The 14,004-nt window shown below is 40.9% G+C and overlaps 1 pseudogene; it reads right to left on the bottom strand.

Annotated features, from left to right (window-relative positions):
- Positions 1-1,299: 1,299 nt before the first annotated feature.
- LOC145536993 (E3 ubiquitin-protein ligase RNF168 pseudogene) lies at positions 1,300-3,013 on the bottom strand (annotated as a pseudogene).
- Between the last annotated feature and the right edge of the window lie 10,991 nt (positions 3,014-14,004).

Raw genomic sequence — 14,004 nt, 5'->3', positions numbered from 1 at the left:
TCTACACATAATTATCCAACCGATATTGAAGTAGATGCCATCAAGTATGCAAAGATTACAGAATTTCAGTTTCAAAATTTGGAGGAAAAAATCTTAATAATGTATAAAAACACAGACAAACTTAACCTAGAATTATTAGCTCTAGGATATTTATTGTATTATGACCTTAAAAGGATGACAAAGTAGACATCAGTAGAAATGCTGTTAAAAGTGTTGCTTGTTTGCTCAAAGTTATTGATAATAATGAAACAAAAAAGTAATAATCTCTAAACTTCACATAAAATAATTGCTCTCTTCTGATTTAACATTTGGGGGTATGACAAGGCAAAATCCAAGTATCATACTTTCTACTTTTGTCCTTAAACTCAAAAGTCAGTATCAATACAAATGATAACAGAATAAAATAAATACATGCTTACACAGGTTCTACAACATAGGATACTTTGACAAAACTCTTGCCAAAATAAATTCCAATTTTGTGTTGTAGAATAGCAGATTACATAGAATAGTGTGAAAAGCTGTAAAATCCAAAATTTTCTGTGACATTAAGCAAAGAAAGGACGAGGAAGAATATTTTGCCAAACCGCACCTGCTACTCCATCCTAGACCCAGTAGTCTGATCATCCACTCAGTTCCGGTGCTTCCAAATTCTCAATCTAACCCACTCAGTCACACCCCAAGATTAACTCCTTGTGCATCAAAAGTCTAATTTCTTTCTGTACACTAAGTCTAACTTTTCCAAGAAAGTCTGATTTTTTGGACTTCATGTTGATCTTAAGCCATTTGACATCAAAGAAAATGCTGTTATACTGAAAGTAGAGATGGAAATTAGTGTTGCCAAAGGTGCATTTCAAGTGCTCTGGAAATATAATGGTAAAGTTACAAGAAAACAGACTTTAAACTCTGCCTGGATTACGTAGCTACTTGGTATATTATAATGTTGCTTTGATTACTAGTCAAGACAAAAAGGTGCTCAAAGGCAATAAAATATGCATTTGGGGGACATGCATGGAAATGAAGTTTTCTTGACAGTTGGCCAAGGTATTTTTATAGCCATAAGGACTGTCAACTAAAACTTAGTACATCACAGTTATTAAAAAAGAAAAGAGTGGGACTCTTGCTTACAACTGAGTTTGGCAGAAACACGTTTGTATATTCCCCCCCTGTAATCACATAGTCCTTTAATTAGGGACAGTAAGTGTGCCCACACAGCAGAATGAAAAATTTATAAAGAATCTATGATAGAGAGTTTCACAATCCTGCTTTACTAGAATGTAAAACACTCTTCTTACCCAAGCATTACTCTGTGTATCTCTGAAACATCTGAAAAATACTATTCTGTGACTGAGTAGGCTGTAGGGATGAGTAGTGTTAGGAACAATTCTCTGTAGTAAAACTTGGTATCTTTCTTGCATACTGGATCTTAACATTTCAACTGGATCTTAAAAGAAGGTTGCCAGTTTTCATTTTTTGAGGCTCTCTGAGGTTCTGGATGCTCTAGATCAGTTTGTCTTTTGAAGTTTCTTTCTTTGGCATCCTTCCTCTGTCCATTTAGTAATTTGTCTGGAGGTGAAGACATAGCCCATAACTGATATTCATCTGGGGATCCTTTTTACCAGGTTGGCCTCATGAGGTCAGGTTTGGTTCTTGAGCCACCTCTTTCTCAAGCTGTAATGCTAATAACCTGTCCTGTTCTTGTTTATGTCTCTCAAGAAACAGACATTCCAAATCTATGTTTTGGAGTAAAGTGGACTTGTTTACTCTTGGTCTGAGGAAGCTTTGGGGAACATTTTTCTTCTTTTTGTAGAACAACATAGATTGCTGACTGCTTCAAACAAAGATTCCTGGTTTTCTGTTTTGGAGATATCTGTATTGGTCAGTAGGTGAGACTCCTCATTTTCTGTCACAACTGTGTTATTTTTAAGTGTCTGTGTCATATCTGATACTGTACATCCACTCTCTTTTTCACCATAAGGCTTAACTGCACCTTCTCTAGAAGAAGGAACTCCGGCTTTAGGTTCTTCCTAACTTATGACACATAACATTTTTTCATGACTGCTTTGCTTTATTTTGACTTTTCCTTCAAGGCACCATTCTCCACCACTGGCACATAACTGAGGTCTAGGTGACTCCACTGAAGATTCTGCATCTTGCTTTTGAACTTCAAGGCATATTTGAGGAGAAAGTGCTGGCATTGCTTCCTCAATTTCTGTGTCTTGCCACGTAGGGTTCTTCACATAACCGCTGTCACTTTCCTTGGACATGGAGATTTTCGTGTCTTCTTGTACAACTTCAAACTGTGATGCTGACCCAAGGTGAGAGTGACAAATACTTCTGAATATCATCAGTAGTTTTTTGTTTGCTCTTCCTTTTCCTTTGTGACTTGGTTATGACAGGATCAGATTTTTCTGGAATCTGAGGGGGAAGCCGAGACACTTTGCTCACGGATATTGCTAATATGAAAGCTTAGCCTTCTTGCCAGCGTTTCATCACTTTTCAGTCGTTCTTCCATCTCTCTGTGTCTTTTCTCTGCCTGTCTTTTTTCCTCTTCTTCCTCCTCTGCCAGTAATCTCTGTATGTATTCTTCACTGGATTTGTTCTCTTTCTCCTGAATGGCTCGTTGCTCTGCCTCCACCTTTCTTCTCTCCTCTTCATATTCTCTTCTTAATTCCCCAGGCTGACTTAATAGGCAAACTGGCCAATAGTCATCAATGATTTCCTCTGATTGCTGCCCAGAGACTCTAAGCTTGCATTCCTCTGGATAGTGTTTTTGAATTATTTCCCACAGTTCCATATTGACAAGAGAATTTATTTGCATATGGTGCCAAGTCCAGAAAGCAATCCGGTGGTGACAGAAGGGACAGCACAAATTTGTCTTTTCAACAGTCGATTCAAAGCATGCTTTACAGAGTGTGTGGTTACAAGGCAGTGTCACTGGCTCAATGAGGATTTCCATACAGATCTGGCACTGGCATTCCAACAAGGAAGGGATGGTGTCTTTTGGTACAGGCATTTTAGTATGCTAATAAGATGTATTCAACATCAATACCACAATTCTGGGATTGGGAGCATCAAACGACTTGACATAAAAAGGTGTTCTGAGGGCCAGGTAAACAATATGACTGCAGAAGGCGGTGTATATGTCCATGTTTAAGACAAGTATCTGGAAAGGAAACACATGAACCTTGGCTGCCCCCAGGCATTAACAACAATTGCAGAAGGGCAGATGCTGGGCAATGGCTTATGAGCAGGGCAGAAGGCAAGCGCCAAGTTCCCTTCCTCTCTCTTACCAGCTGAGGATTCTCCCTTAGCTCAGGGCAGCCAAGCTCAAGGCTCCCGAGTTTCAAGGCCTCTGGGCCACCCTTCAGTGAAGAAAGCTGCTTCTGTCAGGACTCCGGGTTCCTCAGCAAAGAGACTTCCATTTGACCTTTGCTGTGGGGTCGTGCCTGTGCACTTCTCAGGGCTCGGAGCCCACCCTCCCCTCTGTTAGGTCGGCTAAAAAGCCTGATCTTGGAGGCAGTGCTCTAGCAGTCCTGCAAGGGCTTGGGAAGTTACAACACTCTCTCTCCTTTTGCTTTGTTTTTTTCTGGGGGTGTGGTAACAGCTAATGAGTTTTTATTGTTTTAAATGAATGACTAAACAGCAGTTTCAAAGACTCTTCAACCTTAGGTTTCAAGAAGATGAACAGCAAGACAGAGGCCCCTCGCAGAAAACTGTGGAAGCCTCATATCAACCCAAGGCCCTGGAGTTCTGGAATCTTTGTCTCGGGGCTTGAGAATGGGGCAGCTGGCATACTCCAGGGTCTGGGCGCCTCACTGTGCTAGGGGCTCTCACCCTCTGAAGGAGGTCCCCTCCCCACCCCTACCACCTGCTGGGGTTCTCACCCAGCCACCACTCCCAGGGGGCTTCCTTCTGGGCCCACTGTGTCTGCTGTCCCCAGGTCCTGGACCAGCCACCTTTCAGGAACCCTCAGTCCATGCCCAGCCGCTCCTTAGGTGGCCCCTGGATTCCAATCCACCTCCAGAAATAAACATGCCCCAATACCTACAGGGGATGGAAGCACTTCCAGCCACACAAACGCCATTCCCACAGTCAGTGCAGGTCATGGGCATCACCCCATGTGCCCCCAGTTCCCCTCTTGCATCTGCCCAAGGCCTCTCATCATTGGGCTAGTCAGGGCCTGGAGGGTTCCAAATATACTACTGTCCCATAAGGTCTTGACTGGGGGCAAGTCAGGCGTTGGGAGACATCTTTTTGTGGCATAAAGCCCACCCTTCCCATGAGTGGCCCCTCCCAGGGCAGTGACCCCCCACAGCCCGTCCTGGCTCCCGTGAGGCTGCCTGGGGGCTGAAGACTAACATCTGTCTCCATGGCAAGAGGAAGTCCACGCTGACGATGCTGCTGGGTGCTTCCATAGTAAATCCTTTACTTAGCAAATCCTCCAGCTCCCAGCACAGTAGTCACCTGCTGTTCCCACTCTCAGATTCCCTCCACAAGCCTGGCCACTTGCTCCCTGTGGGAGGTGGGCCAAGTCCCACTTCAGAGAATGGGGCTTGGAGGGCAGCCTGGAGGGCCTTGCAGAGACTTGGGGTGCAGAGGAAGTTCTGGGTCTGTCCTTTGAACTCATTGAAGGTATGTTTCAGTGCCCTCCCTCCATATCTGGAAGCTTCCATGAGGTCAAAGATCGAGGGTGTGAAGGTTTGAAATATCCCAGCTGGCTCTGGATGGAGTGAACCAAGAGACTGAGGCCAACAAGTGGGCCTAGTCGGCTTGCTGCCTAGTGGGGGAGTTGTGGGGATCTGCAAAGCCTTCAGCAGGCCATGATTGGCTCCCCCAGCCCCGGTGGCTTTGCCATGGAAAGCTGTCACCAGCTCCCTGTTTGAGCCTTACCTTCATAACCCTCAGTAACCCTCTAAACACCTGATGCCACAATTTCTTCACACATCCCCTCAGGGCCCCAGACCCCAGGATGACCACATGCTGCCTCCTGCAGCATGTGGGGTACATTCAGCCCAGCACACTCCCTGCCAGCAATTTCCAGGAGGATCAAGCATGTAGGAGCTGCCCCAAGGAAAGGGGACACCAGGGGACAAAGATGAGGTACACATACTCACACAGGACATAGGTAATACTTGTGCGCCCAGGAGTCATTTGTGAGCCTACCATATGATCATCCCAATTGAGCAGATTCAGGGAAATCACATGGGTAAGAGAAGAGTATCTGTCTCTAAACAAATGTTACATTCAACAGTTAGGAATTGTCTCCACTTTCCAGGATTTTAACTAAGGTCTTGAGTTGAAAGTACTTTCATAACATGCATTGCTCTATCCTTTCCAAATAAACTCCCTTGAAATGAAGGCAAGCTTGTGGGTTCAACTACCCAGATAGCCAAGCAGTGAAACCACAGAGAAGGGAAAGATCGAGAGTCTCCATGAGATCACCCAGCCCCACAACATCCAGAGGGGAAACTGTTCAAAGGGCAGGGTCCAGAGGGAAAGTTTAGCCCAAGTATCATTCAGACGAAGTCCCCAAAAACAGTCAACAGAGGTAAATGAACTCACCTTTGAAGTACCTTTCTTGTTGTTGTTGTTCAGTCACTGCTCATGTCCAACTCTTTGCGACACCATGGACTGCAGGATGCCAGGCTACCCTGTCCTTCACTCTCCCGGAGTTTGCTCAAACTCATGTCTATTTAGTCAGTGATACTATCCAATCACTTTATCCTCTGTCACCTCCTTCTCCCCCTGCCTTCAATCTTTCCCAGCATCAGGGCCTTTTCCAGTCAGTCAGTTCTTCCCATCAGGTGGCCAAAGTATTGGAGCTTCAGCTTCAGCATCAGTCCTTCCAGTGAACATTCAGGGTTGATTTCCTTTAGGATTGACTGGCTCAATCTCCTTGCTGCCCAAGGGACTCTCATGAGTCTTCTACAGCACCACAATTCAAAAGCATCAATTCTTTGGCACTCAGCCTTCTTTATGGTCCAACTGTCACATCATTACATGACTACTGAAAAAACCATAGCATTAACTATACAGAACTTAGCCGGCAAAGTGATGTTCTCTGCTTTTTAATACTCCGTCTAGGTTTGTCATAGCTTTCTTTCAAGGAGTAAATGCCTTTTAATTTCATGGCTGCAGTCACCATCAGCAGTAATTTTGGAGCCCAAGACTATAAAATCTAACACTGTTTCCATTTTTTCCCCATCTATTTGCCATAAAGTGATGGGACCAGATGCCATTATCTTCATTTTTTGAATGTCGAGTTTTAAGCCATTTTTTTCACTCTCCTCTTTCACCTTCATCAAGAGGCTCTTTAGTTTTTCTTTGCTTTCTGCCATTAGAGTGGTGTCATCTGCATATCTGAGGTTATTGATATTTCTCCCAGCAATCTAATTCCAGTTTGTGATCCATCCAGCCCAGCATTTCACATGATATACTCTTAAATAAACAGGGTGATAGTAGACAGTCTTGATGTACTCCTTTCCCAATTTGGAATCAGTCCATTGTTCCACGTCTGATTCTAATTGTTGCTTCTTGACCTGCATACGGGTTTCCCAAGAGGCAAGTAAGATGGTCTGGTATTCCTCTCTTTAAAAATTTTCCACAGACTTGTGATCCACACAGTCAAAGGCTTTAGTGTAATCAATGAAGCAGAAGTAGATGTTTTTCTGGAATTCCCTTGTTTTTTCTATGATCCAACAGATGTTTGCAATTTGATCTCTGGTTCCTTTGCCAAACCAGACTATACATCTGGAAGTTCTTGGTTCTCATACTGTTGAAGCCCAGCTTGAAAGATTTTGCTAGCATGTGAAATGAGTGCAGTTGTGCAATAGTTGGAACATTCTTTGGCATTGTCTTTCTTTGGGATTGGAATGAAAACTAATCTTTTCCAGTCCTGTGGCCATATTTGATGGCATATTGAGGGTAGCACTTTAACAGCATCATCTTTTAGGAGATTAAATAGCTCAGCTGAAATTCCATCACCTCCACTTGCTTTGTAGTAATGCTTCCTAAGGTCCACTTGACTTCACACTTCAAGATGTCTGGCTCTAGGTGAGGGACTACATTATCATTGTTTTCCCAGTCATTAAGATCTTTTTTGTATAGCAAACACCTTCTTTGAGCAACCTAAAATAATGTACACACAGGCCCAATGCTAGTAATACAAAATTAGATCACATTCAAGACTGAGGCATCCATAAAGTGAACAAAAGTCTTGTATGTTAGTGTGGACACAGGAAAACACACTCCTTGCAGTCACTGTCTTTTTCGACCAGGTTGTGGCTGTCAGATTTTAGCTCTGCAGAAATGGGAAATGCAAAAAAAACCAATATGTAAATGATAGTGTAGGTGAATATTAAATTTGGGGTTAGCCTGTCATAGCAGTGATGTGTTGTGATATACCTCACTGAGCTGATGAAAGGATATGAGACAACAAAGGAGGAGAAAAGCCTGAGTGATATCAGCGAAGATGTAGAGATGAAACAAACCAGAGTGTGGGGAGAGCTAACAGGTGGACAGAGTGCTCTGGTTAGGAATGTGACTCCAGGAGGCTGGTAAGACCTCACTGGTAGATGGAGTCCATGGGACCTAGAGTCAGATAGAATCTAATGAGGGTGTATGGTTTCCAGATAGTGTGGGGGATCCTTTAGTCATGAATCCTTCCCCTTTATGTCTGCTTCCTACTTTAAAGGAGGTTCAGGGAACTGAGTATCAGCACAGCTTCCCTACTGTCAGTGGACTTGGTCCTTCTCTGTCCCATGGACCAGTGACACTGGCACTTTACTCCTTACCATTGCAGTGCCATTTCAGTGTATAAAAGGGCTGTGTAGTGTCTGTGGAGGCAAATATGGTCCTTCCCCAATCAGTCCTACACCCATATAGCCTCAGTCCCCTGGAGTGCCCCATCAGTTACCTCTGAGCCTTATCTGCTCACCTGGGAGCCCCCACTCTTCACTCCAATCAGAGTGGACTCCCCATCTCCTCCCTTCCATCCACCCCCTCGTAAGTCTTGCCCACTGTCCCAGGCCCAGCTCCTCTTTCAGGAGTCTCTGATGACTCCAGTGAGCATCAAAACTGTTTTGTCTATTCAGGTTCTTTTGTTGTTCGAATTTTAGAATTATTTGATTTGGTTCTATGAAAAATGTCATTGTCATTTTGAAAGAGGGTGATTTGAATCTGTAGGTTGCTTTGGTATTATGGTCATTTTAACAACATTAAGATTTTCAATCCGTAAGATGGAATATCTTTCCATTTATTTGTGTTTTTTTCATTTTCTTTCACCAGTGTCTTACTGTTTGCACTATAGCGGTGTTTCACCTCATTTGTTAAATCTGTTTCTATGTATTTTATTCTTCTTTATGCAATTGTAATGATATTGAGCACCTTTTCATATACATGTTGACCATTTGTATATAATCTTTGGAAACATGTCTCTTTAGGTCATTTGCCAATTTTTAATCAGATTTTTCTATATTGAGTTGTATGATTTCCTTACGTATTTTGAAAATGAATTCCATATTATATATATAGTTTACAAAGACTTTCTCCAATTCCATAGGTTACCTTTTTATTTTGTTGACTGCTTCTTTTGTTGTGCAAGATGTTTCATTTTGTGGTCCCATTTATTGATTTCTGCTCTTGTCACTTGTGCATTTATAACATATCTAAAAATTGTTGCCACGACCAATGCCAAGGAGTTTTTTCTTATATTTTCACCTGGGAGTTTTATGGTTTCAGGAAATAGCAAGATGACTAGAAATAGAAAAGGGGCCTGAATATGTGAATGCATTTTTTGAAATCTCATGATAAAACTTTATCCCCAAGGAGCTGTTTCTTATGAGAGTGAAGAAAGTGGTTTCTTGAAAGGAATCTACCCCTGGTGGAGATGCTGTAAAGATTGCTGAAATGACAACAAAGGATTTAGAATGTTACATAAACTTAGTTGATGAAACAGTGGCAGGCTTTGAGAGAACAGACTCCAGTTTTGAAAGAAATTCTGCAGTGAGTAAAATGTTATCAAACAACATAGCACGCTATGGAGAAATCATTTCTGAGAAAGAAGAGTCAATTGGTACAGCAAACTTTATCGTTGATTCATTTAAAGAAATTACCACTGCCACCTCAACCTTCAACAACCACCACCCTAATCAGTCAGCAGCCATCAAAAAACACACATGACCTTCCACCAGCCAAAAGATTATGGCTCGCTGAACTTTCAGATATTTGTTAGCAAGTTTCAGCAATCAAGTATTTTTAACTAAGATATATACTTCGTTTTTTAGACAATGCATTGTACACTTAATAGTCTACAGTACAATATAAGACATGGAGAACCAAAAAATTTGTTATTAAATTTGTTGCAATATGGGCTTTCTTGCAGTGGTGTGCAACCAACTCACAATATTTCCAATATACATTTGTATCTATAATTCAGGCAAGGTTGAGTGAATCAGTAGGAAGAATAAAGTTTAGGTTCAGAAGACATGGGTCCCAGTCTGGAACCAGCCAATGAATAGGAACATGACGTGCGGCAGTGTGGGCCATTAAAGTAGGTCCCAAACTTCAGGTTTCCCATCCAGGGATTGAGCACTACCTCCCTCATATGGTCCTTGTCAGGATTTATTGAAATCACAAGACAGTAAAGGTCACCCAGAGGCTTTAGTCTCAGTCAGGTCTGGCTGAGGTTCAGTTTTGTCACCTATAAGGAATGAATCACAAAGTGGAGTTTGTAGTTATGGCAAAAGGATTAAATGTTATACATAGATTAAGAGATAAGCCACTGTCATCTTATGCACATAATTAATGAGAATATAAAAATGGTGATATCTCATCAGAGGTTAATGGAACATTTTTCTTCTTCTTTATTTGTTTTATTATTTTCCAAGTTCATTTAAATATTTTGAAATATATTTAAGTGTATTCCACAAAGCAAATTATTCAAAAATTTTAAGACTTGCAATTCTACCTCTAGAAGATTCATTTGGTCTTTGTAATGCAAAACTACATCTACTAAAAGACTGTCATTACAGCGCTAACATGGGCTCTTTTAGAGAAGGAGCAACAATCCCCAGCTGCCACAGGTTCTCAGAAATACAGACTCTGGTTGTTGTCTGAGGAATAACTGCAGTTCCTTTGCTGAAGTGTCCTGTGTTTCTGGCATCCCCCTTCAAAGTGGAAGAGTGAATTTTAGGTGAATCTTTAGACAAGATACTTGAAAACTTCAGCATCTGAAGTCCACTGTATGATGCTACAGCCTATGAAAACTTGTGAGCTCACAGCCTTTGGTCCCCTTTCACATGCAAAGTGTGTCTGGAGATGGCAAATGTGATGGAGTCACTATATGCCTGAAAAAAGTGAAAAAGTGAAAGTTAGTTGCACAGTCGTGTCCGACTCTTTGCAATTCCATGGACTGCAGCCTGTCCCGCTCCTCCGTCCATGGAATTCTCCAGGCAAGAGTACTGGAGTGGGTTGCTATTTCCTTCTCCAGAGGATCTTCCTGACTTGGGGATCAAACCCAGGTCTCCCACATTGCAGACAGATTCTTTATCAGCTGAACCACAAGGGAACCCCACTATACACCTAGTGGTAATAAAACCAGTAGGGTGTGTCTGGGACTTCTCACATGAAGTGACCTTTAAGCTGATATCTGAGGCTAAGGAGGCTTTAGCCAGCAGAAGAAGAAAGGGTGGAGACGAGCCAAATATAACAGGAAGGAAATACCCTGTAACCTGGTTCATCCCTTTGGAAAACCCAGAGTGGAAATCCTTTACCCATCAGTCTATCACTCAGGGAAATACCTTGTGAACCTTAACAGGACAGCTGTAGAGAGATGTACATGAAACCCTTCTGCCTTCCTTGCTCCCACCTCAGGCATATACTAACCAGTAGTCCTTGAAGAAGAGTCATATTATTACTATGATTTCTATCTGGGAAACCACAGGGAAGAAGAAAATCGTTAGGTAAAGCAATTTGAGCATGAATTTATTTTATATGTTCTTCCACCACTTGCAATTCAAAGCAACTTTTAAAACATTTTTCATTCCTTTTCCCAAATAACATTTCTCACTGGATAAAATTCAAAAACTGGAGGTCTGTGCCACCTGGTGAACACATCTGGAATAAAAGCCTTGGAAGAAGGAAAAGAGCAAGATGCCCATCACCAGAAAATATCTGGTAGGGTTTGTGGTAAATGAAGCAGTAAGGGTGAGTCAGAGCCCATGTACATTAAATCTAGGGGCAAGAACTTTTCTTCAGCCCCTCCCTTCCAACTGTGACTGAAAACCGATAAATGTGATATTGAAAGACAAGGGTAATGTGAAAAAAATATAGATTCATATATAAACACAGCTAAGTCACATATATTATTTTTTTCAATGAAATTCACAACTAGATATATACTGTAATGTTATAAAATTTACATTATTTATTTTCTTGATTTCAAATTAATATCTTTCTTTTCAAAACTAATGAAATGCAGGGATGTGTATATGATAGAAAAAATATTTTTTATGTTTTTTTATCTTTTTCCATAACAAGAAGTATATTCTTGATCATTTAGTTTACGTTCCCCAGATACAATTCTCTGGGTACAATATTATATAAGTAAATTGACATGAACATCTTTTCTTCCAAATTTTGCTCACAGTATGTATATATATTATGTTCCATATGTATATATGCATGCTTATGTACATGCTGCTGCTGCTGCTGCTAAGTCACATCAGTCATGTCCAACTCTGTGCAACCCCATAGATGGCAGCCAACCAGGCTACTCTGTCTCTGGGATTCTCCAGGCAAGAATACTGGAGTGGGTTGCCATTTCCTTCTCCAATGCATGAAAGTGAAAAATGAAAGTGAAGTTGCTCAGTCATATCCGACTCTTCGCGACCCCATGGACCATAGCCCACCAGGCTCCTCAGTCCATGGGATTTTCCAGGCAAGAATACTGGAGTGGGTTGCCATTGCATTCTCCTGTTTATGTATATATGCATATGTAAATATATGTACACGCGTATCAGTTCAGTTCAGTCATGTCCGACTCTTTGTGACCCCATGAACTACAGTACGCCAGGCTTTCCTGTCTGTCACCAACTCCTGGAGCTTTCTCAAACTCATGTCCATCAAGTCGGTGATGCCATCCAACCATCTCATCCTCTGTTGTCCCCTTCTTCTCCTGCCTTCAAACTTTCCCAGCATTGTACATGCATATATACTTGCATATATAATTGTTTTTGTATTTGTTTGATCTTTATATGTTTGTGAATCACAGTTCTCATTCAAAATTTTTGAGAGACTTTAAATGACCCTCTTTAATGATCAGATTTATTTATATTATATAATGTTAAATTTTTGGTCTAAAATATGTTCTAAGTATTTTACAAATAATTCGATTTCCTTTATATGTGACATTTTTGTGGGGAGAGACTTGGGCTTTTTATAACTTCCCTTCAATTGCTCTAATTAAATTTGTAACAGAGCTCTAAGCTTTTCTTGTGTCTCATATATAGTTTTGGTTGTCCTGGTGTCAATGCCATGTTGACAGGATGCTCAGACAACCCTCTCCCCTATGTCTTCGTCTTGAAGATGATGTAGGTGAAATCCACTCCCTGGATATAGGGCCCCAGGGATTGAAATGTCCTGAGGGATTTGCATGGGGCTCAGGTTGAAGCAGAGGAAATTAGACTCCATGGAGGGAAGGAAATGATCATTTATGGAGTTAATTATATTAGGCCAGATGCACTTTACATAGTATTTTCTATAAGCAAACACATATTCAAGTACTTTCCCCATTATTCAACAATGTAGATTGTGGTCTAAAGCTCTTTTCCATTTTGCCATGAGGTGCTCAAGTCTTTGAATCTAGAATTCCCAGGGGATTAGTATTTGCTGCAACCCTATGCATTACTCATTTTTTCAGTCATGCATGCTAAATTGCTTCAGTCATGTCCGACTCTTTGTGACCCCATGAACTGTAGCCCATCAAGCTCCTCTGTCCATGGGATTCTCCAGGCAAGAATACTGGAGTGGGTTGCCATGCCCTCCTCCAAGAGATCTTTCCAATCTGTGTCTCTTGTGTCTCCTGCATTGGCAGGCAGGCACTTTACCACTTGTGCCACCTGGGAAGCCCTTTTTAATCATAGCTGTGCTATTTTTATATTTAAAAAATCCACAAAAATGAAAGTAATTTCTTTACTGTCAAAAGAAAAAGAAACTTACAATATTGAAAAGTTGTGAGACAACATTTCAAACAAAATTACAGATTTTCTGCTCATGTGCAAGAGCAAACAGGATTTCTGATAATCAATAGAGAAAAGACAAAAAATAACCACAAACAATTCAATTCATCTAAAAAACAAAATGCTTCTACAGTAATCATTTGGAAAGATGCCAAATCATTAACTGAAGAAATGAAAATCTAAAGATGTTATAATAAATGAAAAGCTAATTTGCATACATTTACTTATGTAACTTAAATTTTTATTTTATTTATTTATTTTTGTACCTTGCTGCATGTGTGATCTTAGTTCCCCAACCAGGGATCAAACCAGTGCGCCTTGCATTGGGAATGCAGTGTCTTAACCACTGGACCATCGGGAAGTCCCTGTAATTGAAAATTATAAACAATATTATATCTAGAACTACAAACCTACACAAATGCTTTAACATAGGTATACGCATTACCAAAAGAGAAACACATCTGGAAAATGTGCACTAATCGTTTTACATTGGATATCTTGGGTATGTGTGAGTCATGATAAGGTGATCATGTAGATGGAAGGTTAAGAATAATTTTATTTTCTAAGTATACATTTTTAATGTTTGAGATTTTGTGATTAGGCTAAATTTGTTCATAGGAATAATTGAAAATAACTGACAAAAAGGTCCTGTATATTTACATGTTATAAAAATGTTCACATGATGTTGTTTCATAGAAAGTCAAAATTTTCAACTTTTGACTTGACAACGTATCTGTGTATTCGTGTGCATTTGCATCTTACATTT

Source organism: Giraffa tippelskirchi, chromosome X (assembly GCF_054371585.1).
Source record: "Giraffa tippelskirchi isolate mGirTip1 chromosome X, T2T-mGirTip1v1.2.pri, whole genome shotgun sequence".
Lineage (NCBI taxonomy): Eukaryota > Metazoa > Chordata > Mammalia > Artiodactyla > Giraffidae > Giraffa > Giraffa tippelskirchi.
The sequence above is the reverse complement of the archived record's forward strand: the minus strand, read 5'-3'. Positions and strand labels throughout refer to the sequence as shown.